The following is a 19303-nucleotide window of genomic DNA, read 5'->3' on the forward strand; positions in this document are numbered from 1 at the left end:
ACTGGAGCTATGAAAAACTTGAGATAAAACATGCAGACAGATGGAAAGAGAAATCAGATGGCAATTGGAATCAGAAGAGGACTCATTTCCAAGGAGAGATGCAGGCAATAAGTAGTATGTGAACTAAGAGGAGAGACTGCTTAAAAGGATCCTAGAAACCTGCCAGAACCACAACATGCCCTCTTTCCTGTCCCGCGCCCCCCCCACCCCAGAGACTCTGAGTTGGTCTTTCAGCCACTAGAGCACTTATCTCTGAACGAGATGAGGAAAAACATTGCTATCTCCTAATAGCCAGTGCCAGAATTTCTTATGTGGATAGTAGTATCTAGGTTTGGAAAAATAAAAATAAAAAACAGCTGGAAAATGAGATATGATAGAAATGGAGGAGGGACATATGCTGTGCACATTACAGAAACAATCTAGTGGCAATTGTGGGCCAATATGCAATGGAAAAGGAAGGGAAGAGGGAAGAGGGAAATGGGAGGGGAAGGAGAGAGAGAGGGGTGGGGAAGGGAGAGAGAAGCGTTTAACAAAGTAACAGTCCTTTGGTTGCTCTACCATGACTTCCCTACAGAACAGAAATTTTACCATATTCAGTCAAGTTTGTGTGAGAGTTTTGGATAAGAAAACCAGAAAGGTATTGACTTATCTTTTAACACTGTTCAAAACAGAGTAGATATGAGGAAGTAGGAATAATCCTTTCAAGGAGAGGATTTTTGAAAGTACTTCATATTTTTTCAAGCCAGTTACTGGATTTAAAATTCAAGCCGCATTCAGGTCCAACTAGATCTTTGAGAGGGGAAATGGGCCCCTGTTGATTTCTCAGCTAAGTCTACGATTTCGTAATTTCCTGTCTACCTTAAAGCTTATCCAGTACAGTGACTTATGTAAAGTGAGTGATCTATAAATATCTGTTGTGTCAAATCTGTTAGACCTCCATACCTGCAAGTTCTGCATCTACAGAATCAACCACCCATAAGTTAAAAAATATTATTAAGATGATTATTTCCAACCAACATATATAGATTTCTTTTTCTGCCATTATTCCAAAAGCCAACTGAGTTGAAACAGTATAAGATTAGCATAGCACTCAGATTATACTGGTTCTCATAAAATAATCCAGAGATGATTTAAAGCATATGGGGGATATGTACAGGTTATCTGCAAATACTATGCCCTCATAGGTCAGAGACTAGAGCATCCTAGGATTTTGGTATCCACAGAAGAGAGCTGAAGAAACTGAGGGATAACTCTACTAGTCTCTCTTATCACAGTACTTAAAAGTCATTGGTCAACACATATGTATTTTAAACATTAAAATCCTCATGGTTCTGAGAAGGCTATAATTAAATGGGCCTAATATGTTGCCCCCCTGCCCCACATCCTTGAATATTCATCTCACCTCTATCTTCCAGGAAGTCCACCTAGATTTTCAGTGGTGTTTTCTGCCTCTGAAATCTTATGACACTGGTGTCCTCTGTCCATTGTGCCCTCTATCTAGCACTTGATCATTTATTTTCCAGATGAAGAATTTACTTATCCAGTATATATACATCCTTGAGGGCTATCCCTCAAGATTGGCTATCCCTTACCAAAGGCCTATTACATGCAGTAGATTGCTACTGGTCATATTATGTCCAGAAGTTAGCTCCATTTTTGAACATAGTACTGAATGAATGTTTCTTGGCTGAAATTGAATTGTTGGAGGTCACAGTCTGCAAGACTATAAGATTTCTAGAAATCATTTTCCTAGAGGAATAACCAAAAGTTAGAACTTGCAAAAAAGTTACACTTATTTTTTGTGCAGCCAATTTATTTGTCTTCTGTTTGGGGGACTCATACTCTAGACTTTCTATTTCAGTTACCCTCATCTGTGCAATGCAAGTATAATTTCCCGGCCAGTAACTTTTGCATAGTTAGTATGAGGTTGAAAGGAAAGATGTACTTAATTTTGATTCTGAGATAATCATAAAATAGTGTGAGCCAGCAGTGTGTCAGTGACTCATGCATGTGATATGGGGATCCTGGTTTAAAACCAAACCAGGCAGGAAAGAGGTGAGACTCTATATTTCATCATTGAAAATCCAGCTATGGAGCTGTGGTTCAAGTAGTGGAATACTAGTCTTGAGTGGAAAAAGCCAAATGAGAGCATAAGGCCCCGAATTCAAGTCCAGTACTTACACATACAAAATAATGTAATCTAACCCAAGTTGAAATGTTAGTGCAAAATGATTAGTGCTGAAGCTATCTTGTCTAATGTATTCAGGTCTCCCTCTTTCTGACCCAGTGGCCTTTCTAAGGCACCAAGCTTAGTTGTCTGAATAGCATTTCCTCATAAAGCATTTTAATTACAAATATAGTATGCTAAGTCATAGGAATTGTCTTATTCTTATAACTAGTAAGTCCAAGAGTCCAATTTGACATTCATGTAAAGCTAAATGGATCTTGAAGTAAAGTATCCTTGGCCTTACTAACCTTAGAGGGGGCTGTCATCTCAATCACCTACTAAAAAAAAAAATCCCAAGCCCCAAACCCAGCCATAAATGGTTGGACATTCATTGTATCTCCACTTATTGTATCTTACTTGTTCTGTTATGTTACTAATTATTATAGGCCCACAAACGTTTTCAATGTGCTCAAAGCCATAATAAATAAGATTAATAATACTTTGCTGTATGTTGAATGTTTCTAGAACAATTGATGTTTATCTTCCCAGGCATTACTGCATTGACATCCTGTAAAATAATTAAATCAGATAATTAGACAAAAAGAATTAAGTGTTCTTTTAATGGTTAAATGGTGTTAACAGTCATGACCAACCCTGGTGGTATCTCCATAAAGTACACATGATCATTTTCAGAGACAGATTGTATATAAAGGGAAGTGGGAGAGTTAATATGAAGTGAAAATATGATTAAAAGAATAAAGCACCGGGCACAGATGGCTCACGCTTGTAATCCTACTACTACTCAAAAGTGGACTGAAGGATTCTTCCCTGTGATCCTGTGATCACCTTTCATGGAGCATGAATCCTACTGCTTTGTTACTAGATTGTTATTCTCATTACTCCATGGTAAGTATCCACAGGTCAGGAAGTCTTTTTCTTTGAATATCCAGCAACATCTGGGACAAGGGAATGGAACTAAACTCACGAGAAAATAGACTAATTCTTGAGCATTATGGGTTCATTGCTATTTTCTTTTGTTTCTTTTTCTTAACCCATTTTCGTCACCTGACATGCTATTCTTATATGTTTCTGTCTACATTTATGTCACTAATGCCTGTGAAGGTCCAGATAAAAGTAAGAAAAAGAAAACAGCAAAAAATCTTCCCAAATCTGATTCATTGAGCCCATGCCATAAACCAGATAGTATCTTAACTCACTTCAGCAAAACGCCTATATGGAAGGCATTCTCTCTATTCCACAAGTGAAGAAAATGATGCAACAGCGCCAGGCATTCATAATACATTAGGCAAGACAGAACATGCACACCCCCACCTGGGCCTGCTTGCTACCTGCTTGATTCTCATTTTCTCTCTTCTTGGGAAATCATTTAGTCTGCTATGCCACTTTTATGAGTAAGCCACAAATTATGAAGTGAAACACAAGTGGTTGATGATTGAGGCCTAACTAAAATGTGGCCATTCACTTACCATATATCACACCCAATATGTCTTGGTCAGTCTAAGTTGTAGCACTCCTCCCTCCCCCCCAAAGCATCAGGAACTGCACTGCAGGGTTAGTGGAGTCAAGAGCAAGAGCAGCTACAGACATAAGTGACTTGAAGCTGCAGAATTCCTATCACCCATTCATGGCCTAGCAGGATTTTGGACCAAGGATTTTCAAGCTGAAACACTGGAGTGTTTTAAGCACAGGCCTGAGTGGAAGAGATTTGAACTTTTAAAAGCTCACCATGAAGAATTAATTGATTCTCGACATCGATCAAGATGCATTGCATTCATAACTGGACTTACAGAATTGAAACCTTTTTGTACAACTACTTAATAATAATGATGATGACTTAATTGAGAGGCTGGAGTGAATTCCTAATGACAATTTAAGAGCTTTTCACGTTCCAAAAGTGAGCAATAGTGGCAGCATTGGGTCATATTGTGATGGCACAGAGAAGTAGGCTGCTTAGACAGATATCAGAAAATAAAATTGTTAGGATACGGCTGTAAATGGCTTATCGTATACGACTCCTAGCGACAGTATGGCCTTGATAAAGGACCTTAAGCCTTACTCGGATTCCTCATAGATAAAACAAAGCCTGTATTACTTTGGAGGGCAATAGTAGAAGAGAAAAGCGTTGGTCACTAATGATCTATCCATGAATGTTATTTCATCTTTTATATTACTGCTTTATCTAAGTGGCCGGCCACCCCCTCCTCGTGCCTTGAGAGAGCTTATTAAATATGGGATGGGTTGGATCTGTCAAACTCTAAGGTTTGATTGATGTTCTTGCTAGTCAAGGGCATGAAGGGCGCGGAGAAACACCTGACAAACACATCCAAGTGCACCAAGAGGCGGTGGCATGCACCTTATACTTGAGAGTGTGGGGGGGTCACCCGGTGGGTGAACCCTAACAGGGGTTCTTCCCAGTGCCCCGGCTGACCTTTGACTTTTACGCTGGCGCTAGGAGAAGGCTCAGACTCGAGCGCGAAGCCGGATGTAGGTAACGCGGGGGGGGGGGGGGGCGGACCGCGGGGGAGAGTGGGAGGTGCCCGTGACGCAGGGTGGGCGGGGCCTCCCGCCGCAGGGAGGGAGGCGGGGCCGGCGGCGGGGCGGCACCGTCGGCGAGCGCAGGCCGCGGCGGCCGCGGAGTAGCCCGGGAGCCGCCGACACAGCTGGCCTGCCCGCCCCCCTCGTCTCAAGCCTCGGCGGCCCTTCGTGCCCTCTCCGCTACCTCAGTCTGATTAGGTCCGAGCGGCGGGCCGCTTAGCGAGCCGGCCGGCCGCTCCCTCCGGACCGGGACAGCGTTCCGGAGCCGCCCGGCCCAGGCGTACACGGAAGTGGTGAGTGTCACCCGGGGGTTGGTGGCGAAGCCCGCGGCGACGCGACAGGGGTGGGGGGTTGGGGCGCCGAACCCCGGCGCTGGCCCAGGCGTTGCCGCGGCGGCTCTCGTCGGCTCCCGGCCGGTCCTCACGAGCTGCGCTCCCGGGACCGCTTGGTGAGCGGCCACTCCGGGGCCCGTGCCGCCTCCCAGCGGGGACAGCGAGGGGGGATTTCCAGCGAGCCGGGCCGGCGGAGGCCGCGGGCGGTGGAGGCCTCGGCGGTGGGAGGGAAAGGTCGCACCTCGCCGTCCCCTTTCCCCCACCCCCACCCCGGAGCGCGCCGCAAGTTTTCACAAACAAGCGCCCGGAACGCGCGGTACGGCCCGACATCCTGTTTATGCCTCCCGGGGAGACGGGCTCGCCAGCCCCAGGTCCCACAGCTGGCGGCGGGGCTCGAGGGAGGTTTTTCTTCTTCTGACCTCTGGACGCTGGGCGGAGGGTCTTAGGAGTTTTTCTCCCTGGCCATCTCAGCCCCATTTCTGGGATTTAGATCTAGGTGGAGGTGGGAGGCCGCAGTCCGTTCAGGAAACGCCCCCTTCCCCTTGGAAGCGTTCAGGACCCTGGCCTGGAAGAGCCAGCGTGAAGGGCCACCGGTGACCCTACTCCTGGACGAGGGGGCCCGGAGAGAGGAGCAGCGAGAAAGGATCAGTTGAGAGTTGCACATCTGACGGTGGCCAGGGACTTGATTTAACCGAAACTGGGAGGAGTCCCCAACTCCTTGGACCCCCCAACTCCTTGGACCCCCCTCTGACGTTACTCATCTGGGTTCCTGGGGTGCTTGTTTACGCAGAAACTTGTCAGGGGAGACCAGATGAGAGGTGTTTTTGAGATCTTTTAAGAGCGTTAGGTTCTGTATGCTTTCCTAGGAGTTTTCTGTGGATAAGATTCTGGGACTCTGATGGCGCCCCGAAGTCCCAAGTAAATGCTTTGATACATCACCTTACATACATGCTGTTCATATTCTCTCTGACCCCGCTCGGTTATAGAGTTTTTCAGTGGCAGGTATTTACAGTGATGTAAATTTTTAATTGCTTCTCCAGACCAGAAAGGCATTAAAAACCTTGACGTGTTATACATGATGTACATAATGCCGAGGCAGTTAGATGAGATACTGGAGTCTTTGGTTATTTTGTGTTTTCTTTTTTGAAAAAATTTAAGTTATGAGTTGGCATACATCCACTTGGAAAAAAAAATTTTAAATGAGCATTGTGTTTTGACTGAGTCTTTGTTACTCCCTTTCCAAAACCGCATTTTGTATTATTAGTTTTGCTTTTGGTGACTTTGATGTCTTCTGGCACCAACGAATCATTTTCACTGGAGGATCAATGTGTTCTTTTTTACTTTGTGGTGGAGGTTAATGAGACCATCAGAGTAAGAGTTCTGGACACGTCTGGTATACTTTGCTTTGGAATATAGAGAAAATGTCCTCTTATACTTCCAGATCACATTTAAAGATGCAAGTATATCCCAGTACATTGAAGGTATTATGAAGCAATCATAACCTCTTCTTAATTCTATCGAACATATTAAGAACTTTTATGCATTGTGACTAAATTCTCAATCAAAACTTAGCTGAGTTTTTTTTTTCTTCAAGTATTGGGACTTTGGTGTTACACTCCACATCGAATGCTTTCGTTTATTTCATAATGTACGAATTATTTACTACCACTAGGAAATGATGGTGGAAAAGAAAATTACAAACTTGGCAAACTTAATTCAGACATTTTACAAAATATACATTTTGTATATGTGCATTTTGTATGTATATATTGTATACATATATGTATATATGCATATATTTTGTTTGTAATTTGAGCAGTCAATATCATCTTGGCTACTGCTATACTTGTAATGCTTTAGTCATTTAATATTCAGTCTTTACAGATTTAATGCATTAAGGGGAATTAGTTTCAAAATATTTTAAATTCAGTCTCTTACTTCAAAGCTAGTGAAAATGAGGAATTCTAATAGGAAGGTTGCTTTTACAGTGGTACACTGGCTTGAAGAACTTTAATTTGAGGATTTCCAAATAGTTCTGTGAGTTCTGCCAGTATATGAACACTAGTAGTTTCAAAAGTAGATGGTTGGCTACAAGATTCTAATAATATTCTAAACTTATCACTAAGTTTCTGAATTAACACATATTTTGACTGAAACACGAATAGAGAAGTATCTGATGCTCTGTGATGTATTATGGTATATGAATCCTTGCCATATAGCCATATAGTAGAGTTGCCACAGGAATCTTGAAGATTTTTTTTTTTTAATTTTTTATTAGTTTTGGGGCTTGCACTCAGGACCCGGGCATTCTCTCTGAGCTTTTTTTTACTCAAGGCTAGTACTCTACCACTTGAGTCCCATTCCCAGTGGAGATAGCAATTGCTTTTAGCCAGGAATTCTCAACCTGGTATGATTTTTGTACCCAGGGAAGATATTTGCAGGTTCTGTAGAAATCTTTTTTTTTTTTTTTTTGGTTGCTATACACTGTGTGTGTGTGTGTGTGTGTGTGTGTGTGTGTGTGTGTGTGTGTGTATGTGTGTGTGTGTGTTGCTATTGATCTCTCTGGTGGGCAGGGCTCAGGGGTGCCACTAAACATCCTGTGAAATACACAGCATTATCATCATCAGCCCTCCTGCTCCCCCAACAAGGGAACATCTACTTCAAAATGACAATGGTCCCCTTTTGGGGGAATAAAGAAAAGTAGATGAACTGGGTTCTTATTGAGACAGATTATTTCATTAATGGCACCTATTTTCTTTCTCTGTAAATAGAAGCAAAAATCTCCCTCTTGGCTATCTCACAGTATTGTTGGGTATATAGTGCATGTGCTCGTGCATGGAAAGTGACATGCTACACAAATTATAGCTATCATAAAGATATTTATTTTCTCTAAATGAATTGTTAAAAAGGTATACTAGTAGTTGGGCAAGAGAAGAGATGAAAGCAGGATAGTATCAAATCATTGTTTTAATTCACTTTTGATAGATATGTGTATATATATATATTTTTTTTTTTCTTGGCCGTGGGACTTGAATTCAGGGCCTGGCACTGTTCCTTAGCTTTTCTACTTAAGGCTAGCATGCTGCCACTTTCAGCTACAGCTTCAGTTTTGGTTTTCTGGTGGTTAATTAGAGATAGGGGTCTCATGAACTTTCCTGCCTGGGTAGGCTTTGAATACTGATCATTAGATCTCACACTCCTGAGTAGCTAAGATTACAAGCATGAACCACCAGCATACAACCTAAAGAATTTACTTAATGTGCTTAGTTTTCTTATTGTTATAACATAAACTTTTTAACTATATAATTTCTTTAAACATAAAACTTATTTTCTGGTTTTAACAAGTAAATGAGAAGGGAGAAATTCACTGGGGGGGGAAGGAATAGAAGCAATATCATTTGTGCCCTCCCTACTCCTTATATTCTTACCATTTTTTTCTGGTTGTGGGACTTGAACTCTGGGCTTGATCACTGTCCCTGAGCTCTTTAGCTCAAGGCTATGGCCACAGCACCACTTCCTGTTTTCTGGTGGATAATTGCAGATAAGAGTCTCACCGTAATTGTAGTACATCATAACGTTTGTAGAAGAGGAGAATTGAGTCCAACTGAAATGAACAGGCTCTAAATTCTCATGTATATAATCCACAAATATACTTTGTATAAAATGAGATTTCATAAATATATTATGCCACATTAAAAAGTACAGCTAGATGAATAAAGCAGAGGTAGGTAAGGAAAATCAGTTGTTACTTCCTTTATGGTAAATATTAAATACTTTAAGATCAAGTATTCATTTTAAATGGAATACAGATTCAAATGCACAAACAGTGGCTGGTAGCATGTTACCTGAACATTGTTGTTGCTTTTTTTAAAATAACTTTTACATCTAGGAAAATCTCGCATTACTGCTGCCCAGTCCCATAGGTGGACAAGTCGGTATGCCATATTGTTTGCTGTCAGCTTCAATTGTCTTTGTACTAGTGATTCTTACTGAATACATTTTTCTTTGTACCGTGCAACTTTATAAAATTCTAAAGCTAAATAGACATCCACTGTTAAGACTTCCTGAATATATAAAGACAATAAACTTTATTTTATTATTTTAAAAAAAAGAGTCTCACTGACTTTAGTGCTGATGCTGGCTTTGAACCGTGATCCTTCTGATCTCAGCCTCCTGAGTAGCTAGGATTACAGGCTTGAGCCACTGTGCCCAGCTTCTTACCAGTTCTTTTAAAATATAATTTTATTAGCACTTATTACATCAAAACTCATTTATACTGATACAAAGGAATGTTTTAAGAAAATTCAAAAGCATATATAATTAGATTTTTTTTTTTTTTGCCAGTCCTGGGCTTGGGCTCAGGGCCTGAGCACTGTCCTTGGATTTTCTCAAGGCTAGGGCTCTACCACTTGAGCCACAGCACCACTTCTATCTTTTTGCTAAGTATGTGGTACTGAGGAATCGAACCCGGGTCTTCGTGCATGCTAGGCAAGCACTCTACCACTAGGCCAAACTCCCGGCCCATGTAATTAGATTTTTAACAATATAGTACAACTAATTCTCACAGCCCTCAAAGTCAAGAATACTACTTAGAATAATACAGTTCTATCAAGAACTAGAAATAGTGTCACTTAAAACAAAGTTCCATGAAAATATAATATATATCTATGAATGTGTCAGTGGCAAACCTCATTGGCTTCTAAATTAAAGGAATTTCCAACCCAACCACAATCAGAGATTTTCATTCAATACAGGGTTATGGTAAGTCTATAAAGAGACCCTGAATCCTTAAATACTTGTAATATGATTTTTATATCTTGACACTCATATAAAACACGTCAACTCTAATGCATAGATATGACACATTATGACAAGAGAATACTTTTCCACAGAGTTTTTTCTATATCACAAAACGTTGACATTTCCAGTTACGTATATGCTGATCATTGCTGAACTCGTGAAATTCTACATCCCCCAGCTTGAGCAGTATTGTAAGAATCACAGATCTTAAACTTCATGCCCAAAATATGGAACTGGATTGTCGATCGCCCATTACTGTCATTGCAGAGAATATATGCAGAGAATATACACAGTCATCTTCTGATACTCTGATGGCATGGAAGTCTGTGCTACCTCATCATCCAGCTGTCTCCAGTATCTTGTCATATCTAAAGCTGAGTGCATGCACAGCGGACATCTGTAGCCTTCTTTCAACATTTCTTCATAACACGTTCTATGTAAAAGTGTAAAAGATGTCTGAATGGCAAGACATTAGCCACAACATGGGATGTGTGAATGTCCTCCAAACATATTGGACAATTCTGCTGGGAAACATTTTCAATACACTTATGTTTTCCTTGAAGATTCATAGCTAAGCATAAATTACATTTCAAACAGTGGAAAAAGTCTTCTTTCAGACCCATCCTACACAATGATACTGCTTCCTATGTTTGTCAAAGATGGCATGTATACTGCAGTAATGTTCTCCATATAATGTGCTATATTCTTCACAAGTCTGTTGGGCATGTTGAATTTTTTTCACAGTTGATACACTGCACTTCCTTTACATTAAAACGGTCTAGCTGATGATCTTCATTGTTATCATAGCACAACCAGCAAGTATAAAGCTTGTCACAACAAGGAGCCTTCAGGAGACATCCTCTGTCATAGTGCTGCCGTCGCCATCTCCTCTGCCTCCCTCCATGCTCCAGAAACCCTTCCCCTAGGTTGAAAGCCATTCTTACCAGTTTTTTTATTAAAGAATTAACATTGATTTTTACATCATATTTCAAATGATGTGTTTAACAAACAAGTATTCAAGAAGGGAATCTCTATATACAATCGCTGGCACTTAGATTTTAGAACATAATCAAAATTAGGCTGAGGGTTTGTATGTCATAGATACATATTAATCTATGTAATGAAACATTATTTCTATAGAGTCATAAGTTTTTATGACTATGTAGTTGTGCTTGTATTTCCAATACCATGTTGATAGCATTGGGTATACAACTTTTGAGTACTCCTTGCTCTTGTACTGTTTGGATGTAATAGCCACATATTAAGGATACCATGTGCCTTTTGTTCCTTTGGTCTTGACTTGTCTCACTCAACATGATTCGCTCTAGATTCTTACCATTTTTTTTTTTTTGCCAGTCCTGGGCTTGAACTCAGGGCCTGAGCACTGTCCTTGGACTTTTCTCAAGGCTAGAGCTCTACTACTTGAGCCTCAGCACCACTTCCAGTCTTCGTGCATGCTAGGTAAACACTCTACCACTAGGCCAAACTCCTGGCCCTCTTACCAGTTTTTTAAAAGAGCTTTTTACAATCCTCAACAGTTATAATGAAAAAGAACAGACTACTTGATGACCAAGGAGGTGCTACTTTTATTTTATTTTAATTTTTTTCCCCAAATAAGTACAATGCAAGTTGCATGTGGTAGTACATACTTGTAATTTGGACCTTGCAGTTTAAGAGACTGAGACTGGAGGAAAGCTTGAGTCTCAGGAGTTTGGGGTTAGCTTATGCAACATAACAAGACTCTGTCTCTTAATAAAAATGTTAGGATACAAAGGTAAGCTATGCTTTTGGAGGCACTAGAGAAATTAGCTTTTTATGTTTCATGCTAAGCTGCAAAATATGTTCTCCTTTAGTGTGTGCTTCCTCTTGGTGTCTTCCTCTGGTGCTCTCAGCTAGGTGTGCCTTTAGTTTCCTGTCTCAAAAACTTCTCTGGTAACATGGGGTTTGAAATAGCTGCCTTGTTGAAATGAGAGAGTTTCAGGGGCAGGAAATTAATTTCTATGAATGCTTTCCCCTCTGAAGTATGCCAACATTTTTTTCAGCAGTTTCAGGCAAGAAGAAAGCATGACATTAATTTATTTTTGTGATACCTTCATTTCTGTGGTTTTTATGACTTGTAATACTTGCAAGCCAGCAGCAGGCAAATGTTCTCCTTGATGCTTGAGTAGATTGCTCAGCCCTATGGCAAGATGTGATTTAGTAATGAAAGGGAAATTCTTTTAAGTCTGCTTTGGCCAGAAGATAGCTGTAGTATGTGTTAGGAGTTATATTTTAATCTGCCATCTGCCTTAATAATGTGCAAACGATATTTTGTTCATTTATTTATTCCCCCAGTAAATATTTTTGAGCTCTTGTTATGAGTCACAGAAAAAACAAATGCACAACAATCTCTGTTCTAGAATTTACAGTGTTAGTGGAAGACCCTTGAGAATACTCATAGACTTTTTTTTTCTTAAGGGGACCAAGGTCTTATGCTGAAGCCCAGGCTGGTCTTGAGCTCACAATTCTCCCAAGCCTTGAGTTCAGGCCTCAGGATGTCATGGCACAAATAACAACCAAGCAACAACAATCAAAAAGAGGGAGAAGAAGAGGAAGAAGAAGAAGAAATTGTGCCGCTCTCTAGTAGATGAGTAGGGAAGATGTGAAGGCATTTGAAGTAGGGAAGATGTGAAGGCATTTGAAGTTTTTGAGTTAGAGATTAACATCATTATCAAAGTGGAAGAACTGTGAAGCACTAACTTCTAAAAAGGGTCAGATTTTTACCAAATATTGTGCCTTCCACTGAATGAAAATGCTGTACTGTCTACCACTTGCCAGTTATCCAGAAGACTGCCAGGAACAGAAAAATGCTTAGAGAGAAATACATGTCATGAAGTCCATACATGCTTTCCTTATAGCAGAGCAAAACCATTCTGATTTATTTTTAATTTATAAAGGCCTCTTCAACAGCTTACAGTTTTTCAAACTTCAATAAACCCAAGGCATTGCACAGGCAGATACAGCCACAGGGACAAAACAGTGCTTTTTAAATTTTATAATTACTATTTTTTTAAATCTTAGGATAGAAAGTAGATGGGTTATAAAAAGTGGAACTGTAACAGTGATGTAATCCGGGGCATGTATTGGAGGGGTAAGACGTTGTAAACACCCTAGGAATTTGAAACTGTCATGATACTTCACCATACATGGTAATTGATACAAGTAAGGATGACCAAAACATTAAAGAAGGAAGAGGTCAAGTTACAGAGCATAACTGAAAGAGGCTCAGACCTGTAATGGACAAGGAACCCATTCATACACCTTACTCAAGCACCAGGAAGGGAAAAACAGCAATGTTATCTTTGTTTTTATTATTTAGGGAATACATTGATTTAGAGGGATCAGCAATTGAAATGTATAAAGAGGATCCCAGATTTTCTGTATAGGAGATAATAGTAACTGAATCCTAGCTGTGGGAGACTCAGCTCTGCATGTTACACCTATAGGTAGAAAACAGACATGGATATTGCATTGTAGCTTGCTTCTTTTCTTGTATTTCTTTTCCCCTCCCTCCCCCCCTCCTTCTTCCCCTCTCTCCTCCCATCCTGCCTCCCTCTTTCCTTTTCTTCCCTCCACCCTTTCTTTCATCTGTCCTTAGGCTTTAACTTGAACTAGACACTGTCACTAAGCTGCTTTTAAGGCTAGCGCCCTACCATTTGAGCCACAGTGCCACTTCTGGCTTTTCTTCAGTAGTTTTTTGAGATAAAAGTCTCTTGGACTTTTCTACCTGCAGAGAAGTATGGCTGGCTTCAAACTGCAGTCCTGAGATCTCAGCCTCCTGAGTAGGTAGGATTACAGGCATGAGCTTTTTCTTGGATTTAATAGTCTGTTTTAGGAGGCTGTGGATTGGGTTGGTTGGTTTGAGCCTGACAATGATGAATGAACAAGCTATGCCTGTTTTCTTATTTACAGAATGAAAGTAAAGACAATGCCTACTTCTGAAATTGGTTTTAGGACTGAATGGCTATGCTTAAAGATGGTCATAGGCTTGAGCTAGAAGTGAGCTTGGTGTATGTTTTTGGTGTCTATTTTAAAAAGTTCAGATTATATCAAAATGTTTTAAGGTGGTAAGGAGTGTTACCTATTACTTGTAAAACAAAACAGTATCTGGTATCTTTTTTTTTTGGCCAGTCCTGGGCTTGAGCTCAGGGCCTGAGCACTGTCCTTGGACTTTCTCAAGGCTTGAGATCTACCACTTGAGCCTCAGCACCACTTCCGGGTTTTTTCTACGTATGTGGTACCAAGGAATCGAACCCGGGTCTTTATGCATGCTAGGCAAGCACTTTAACCACTAGGCCAAACTCCCGGCCCAGTATCTGGTATCTTTTATATTTGAGAGGCTTCGTTTAGAAACGAATAAACCCAAACCATTCTAGAGCCTTGAATTTTTTTTTTAATCTAGAAGCATTTATTATGTAGATAGCATGTACAGTGCTAGGTAAATTAGGTATTTCTCCATTTTTAAGGAAAGATAAGGAACAAGGGTTCTTTTATTTACCATGGTATATAATTGGGAAGGAATGTGTTAGGATTTCTGGGAAGCTCAATGGAAAGATACTGTGTTGCCTTCACTGATTCAGTGTACTTAAAAAGGGGTTGGCTGTGATATCTGAGAGTTACTTCCAAATTAAAAAGCTTACTAATCAAGTTATTACCCGATTCAGGAATTACAGGAGTTTAAAGGACCTCTCAAATACACACGGTTTTCACTGAACCATTGTATGCTTTTCCATAGTAGCCAGTCTCCGTTTTTGTCTCTCTTTACTTTTGGTCCTTCTCCCCTCCTCACTTTTTTTTTTTAACCATCCTCATGTTCTTGTTCTCTCCTTTCCTAAAGTAAGATTTATCCACAATACAAAGTTACAGTCATGCTTTTCTCTTTTAGTTATATGTATGCCTACATATTGGCTTATTTTAGATGTATTTCCTTTTTAACAATACTTATGTTGACCAGATTTTTTGTTGTTGTTGTTAGTCATGGGGCTTGAGCCCGAGTGCTGTCCCTGAGCTCTTCAGCTCAAGGCTACTGCCCTACCCCTTGAGCCACAGCACAACTTTTGGTTTTCTGGTGGTTAATTAGAGATAAATGTCTCATGGATTTTAGTACCCAGGTTAGCTTTGAACCATGATCCTGAGATCTCAGCTTCCTGAGTAGCTAGGATTATAGGTGTGATCCACGGTGTCCCGCTTGGACAGATTGTTTTTGAATCTAGGTATTATTCTGAATTTTAAGAATACTAGTTGCCTTGTGGTTGGAAATGGAGTGTATTGGTATGATTCTTATGGCCTGGGCTTTGACAGCAAAGCACTTCACTGTGTTTTTCCTTGTTCTTCCATTCAAGGATGAGAAAAGCAATGAACATCCCTAAAATGACTTGTGGATAGCAGTTTGTCAGTAAGACTACCTGAACTGTAGAAAAGGCAGACTTACAGATATTTCATAAACAAATTTAGATGTTATTTTCAGGTATATTGAGGGAACTGAGGCTGGTCTGATTATAGAAAGAAAAAAAACCAGTTTGTAATTAATACAACTCTTTTTGTGTTTAATGGTGTTTTTAGGGCTTCAGGGTATTAGAACTGACAACTGCTCTTTCAATTAAGCATAATTATATCTGTAGGCTTGCTTATAAAGTTAATTGTGCAGATAGTAACAAGGTTGTAATTTACAGCACTTTATTTTCAATTAGTAGAATTAAAAGTATCTTTTCATGCTACAGTAAGAGTAAAGAAAAACAATCCCCCTCCACACACAACTTGCCAAATATATATCATCTCTGTGGAAATTGTTGTTATTAAACTAATTTGATGGGTCACGCAGAAAGGTGGATGTGATTTATACTATAAAAGAGATAAAGAGGCATGGAGTTTGGCCTAGTGGTAAAGTGCTTGCCTAGCATGCGGAAAGACCTGGGTTCCATTCCTTGGTACCATATACATAGAAAAAAGCCAGAAGTGGTGCTGAGACTCAAGTGGTAGAGCTCTAGCCTTGAGAAAATCCAAGGACAGTGCTCAGGCCCTGAGCTCAAGCCCAGGACTGACAAAAAAAAAAAATACTATGTACTATGCCTGAATATACTGCTGGATCTTGTTGTGTGAAAGCCATTTTATAAGACTTCAGGCTTGTCTACTGATTACTGTGTATCAGTTATCCTACTGGGAAACACATTGCATGTATGGTGGGAACTCCAGAGAACCTCATCCTTATGCTTGTTTAGAATGATTATTCACTCAACTTGCTTGGAAATAGGAATGAGGTCAGAGGTCAGACCAGCTTGACCATAAATTATAAGCCCCCTTGATGTGGATTTTGAAAGTAGGTTTTTTTAGGATTCACATATTAGTTGAGTTAAAAATACTCTTTTTCATATTCATCTCATTATTCAACTACTATCGGTAGAATACATGCACCTACACAAACAAGACAGGGATTACTCTGCTCAGTAGAAAGGACAGTTAGGCAACTGTTAAGCTGTTCAATAGTTGTACAATTTGTCACAATTGTGCTAAGTATCAGGAGAGATGTCTAGTTGTCTGTAAGACAAAGAGGCGGCAGGAAGAGGAAGATATCTCTGAAATAACTATTTTATTGGTTGAAATATGACAGTTGAAAGAATTAGCAAAACTAAAGGGGGTATGGTTGTTTTCTAGTCTGAGGGGAATAAGCATGTGTAAAGGACCTAAGGTAGGGACAACATCCAGCAGTTGGTACATAGAGAAAAAATAATCAGGTTGGACAGATAGTCAGAAACCTGCACAGACAGGGCTTCATACTCTGGACATTTTCATAAGTAATAGGGGAAATTGGAGGTTTTAAAACTGAGCAATAGGCTTTAAAACTGGACAATAGTAACAGGAGAGATTGCTGCCATTGTATGAAAAAACTGAGAAAAGGATTCCATTCCCCACTGTCCCCTGGGTGCCTCTGCTCTTCTTTTTTTTTTTTTTTTTTTTTTTGCCAGTCCTGGGCTTGAGCTCAAGGCCTGAGCACTGTTCTTGGGCTTTCTCAAGGCTAGAGCTCTACCACTTGAGCCTCAGCACCACTTTTGGCTTTTTTGTATGTATATGGTACTGAGGAATCAAACCTGGGTCTTCATGCTTGCCAGGCAAGCACTCTACCACTAGGTCAAACTCCTGGCCCTGCTCTTCATTTTTTTTTTTTTCCCCCTCTCCACATCCTTTTGTCTGCTAAGAGTGCCTTGAAAGCTTTTACTTTCTTCCACCCATGCATTCTTTAACCCTTTGCAAACCCCCACTTCTTAGTTTGAGATTGCTTCCTGGAGATCAGCCACCCTCTGGGTGTCATATTTTAACATCCATTTCCTGTCATTTAAAACATTTTTGCTGTTCTCCACCTCTTTCTGGTTATACCCTCCCCAGCTGATAAGCTTCAGAGACAAAGTAACTACTTTTCTTTCTTTGTGTCTTGTTTTCTTTCTGGATGTTTCTTCTTGGTTCTCCTCTTTACCCAATTGAAACTTTTCCTTAAGATTTTGTGATTAGCAGATCTCATCTGTTTTTAAAAGTGTTCAGGTAATCCACTTTTGCCTGAGCTGCAATTGTCCCTGCCCTTATTCATCTGTTCTTTACCTTCCCAACACTGATTGAACAAATTTGAGGCACTATTCAAAGCAAAGGATGCAACAGGAGCAGGAGTTAAGGCTGTGCTCTGAAAGTGCCATTGGAAGAAGTTACATGCATTGGTAAATAAGATAGCTTCAGCATACTTTTAGGTAATGGTAAGTACTATGGAGAACACTGGCAAGGTAAAGGGCAAAGAATGTTAAGATGTGTGGATGAAGATGAGCATTCTCTCTGAGAAAGAAACATTTGTGCTCAGACCTGGAAGATGAGTGAATGATGAGGAGGGAGGGGCCAGGCCTTGTGATGATCTCAGGAAGAGTGTATGAGGCTGGGGGCAGAGTCAGCACTGGCCCTTCAGTGAACAATCCTCCCATATCATACTGGGCCTCCTTACCTGGGTCACTTTTTTTTTTTTTTTTTTTTTGTGGGTCATGGGGCTGGAACTTGGCCTGGGCGCGCTGTCCTTGAGCTCTTGAGCTCAAGGCTGCTTCCCTACCTTGAGCTTCCCATTTTCTAGAGGTTAATTGGAGATAAGAGTCTCAGGTCCTTTTGTGCCAGGGCTGGCTTGGAACCTTGTTCCTCAGATCTCAGCCTCTTGAGTAGCTGGAATTACAGGCATAATCCTAGCCACCTCGACCTCCAAGCAAGTTTTGTATTTTATAGTGAAGTTTTTGCCTAGGAAATGTAAGGCCCTGTGTTCATTCTCTGACCTAGTGCATACATGCACACCCACACACATATAGGCACAATTGTATTGACGTTTTTGACATTTTAAATCAGATTAGATTTGTTTTTACTATTTTATTTGTTTGTTTGAAACTGTAGCCCAAGAGCCAGTGTGTGGCTCATGCCTGTAATCCTAGCTAGCTACTCAGGAGGCTGAGATCTGAGGATCAAAGTTGAAAGCCAGCCCAGACATAAAAGGACTCTTATCTCCAATTAAGCTCTAAAAAATGGGAAATGGGACTTGGCTCAAGGGTAGGATGGTAGACTTGAGCTCAGGGACAGCATCAAGGCCAAGTTCAAGCCCCATGACCCACAAAAACAAAACAACCCCCCCTCAAAACAAACCAACCAACCTGTAGCCCAGGTTGGCCTTAAAGATTGGCCTTAGTATCCTGGCTTCTGGGATTATAGGTGTGCTACTTATAGGTGTGCTGCTATGGCCAGTTCTATTGCTTTATATACCTAATAATTATATGAGATAGTCCATGTTTAACTGCTCCAATCTGAGCACAAGCAGATGTGGTTTTTTTTTTTTTTTGCCAGTCTTGGGCTTGGGTCAAAACATTGTCCTTGGGTTTTTCTCAAGACTAGAGCTCTACCACTTGAGACACAACACCACTTCCGGTTTTTTTAATGTATGTGGTACCAAGAAATTGAACCCAGGTCTTTGTGCATACTAGGCAAGCACTCTACCAGTAGGCCAAACTCCCAAGCCAGATGTATTTTGAAAGCACACTGGTTTTGGAGCCAAGAAGAAACTAATCTGAGGCTATCCTCTGCCACTGCTAGTTATATGATTTTGTGTTGTTGAGTTTCAATTTTCTCAACTTCAGAATGGACCTAATCATAGTATCTGTCATCATGGAGGTTTTGTGAACCCTGAATGAAGTAGAACATATGACATTGCTTTAGGTGGGGCCTGGGATCCAGTAGCATTTAATATCTTAGTTGTCCGAACTTCATCAAGAGATACTTATAAAGTTAGGAACTTCTATGCCAGATATTCATAGAGTAAACAGGATTATAGTGGTTGAACAGCATGTATAGAGGCACGCAGCTTTTCAGTAGGTTTGCTGAAAGCCAAGCCTACTTAGACCTT

The 19303-nt window shown here is 40.6% G+C and overlaps 1 protein-coding gene and 1 pseudogene across 1 annotated transcript in view; one reads left to right on the forward strand and one right to left on the reverse strand.

Moving 5' to 3' along the window:
• The first annotated feature begins 4784 nt into the window (after window positions 1-4784).
• The window catches only part of Jak1 (Janus kinase 1), a 106743-nt gene continuing 92224 nt past the window's right edge, over window positions 4785-19303 (forward strand). The window contains exon 1 of the mRNA XM_090334682.1: window positions 4785-5016. The gene's annotated coding sequence lies outside the window, so the exon portion shown is untranslated. The remainder of the gene's footprint in view (window positions 5017-19303) is intronic.
• Window positions 9894-10478, reverse strand: LOC150061701 (RING finger and CHY zinc finger domain-containing protein 1 pseudogene; annotated as a pseudogene).

Source organism: Megascapheus bottae, chromosome 6, assembly GCF_031878675.1.
Source record: "Megascapheus bottae isolate mThoBot1 chromosome 6, mThoBot2.hap1, whole genome shotgun sequence".
NCBI classification, from domain to species: domain Eukaryota; kingdom Metazoa; phylum Chordata; class Mammalia; order Rodentia; family Geomyidae; genus Megascapheus; species Megascapheus bottae.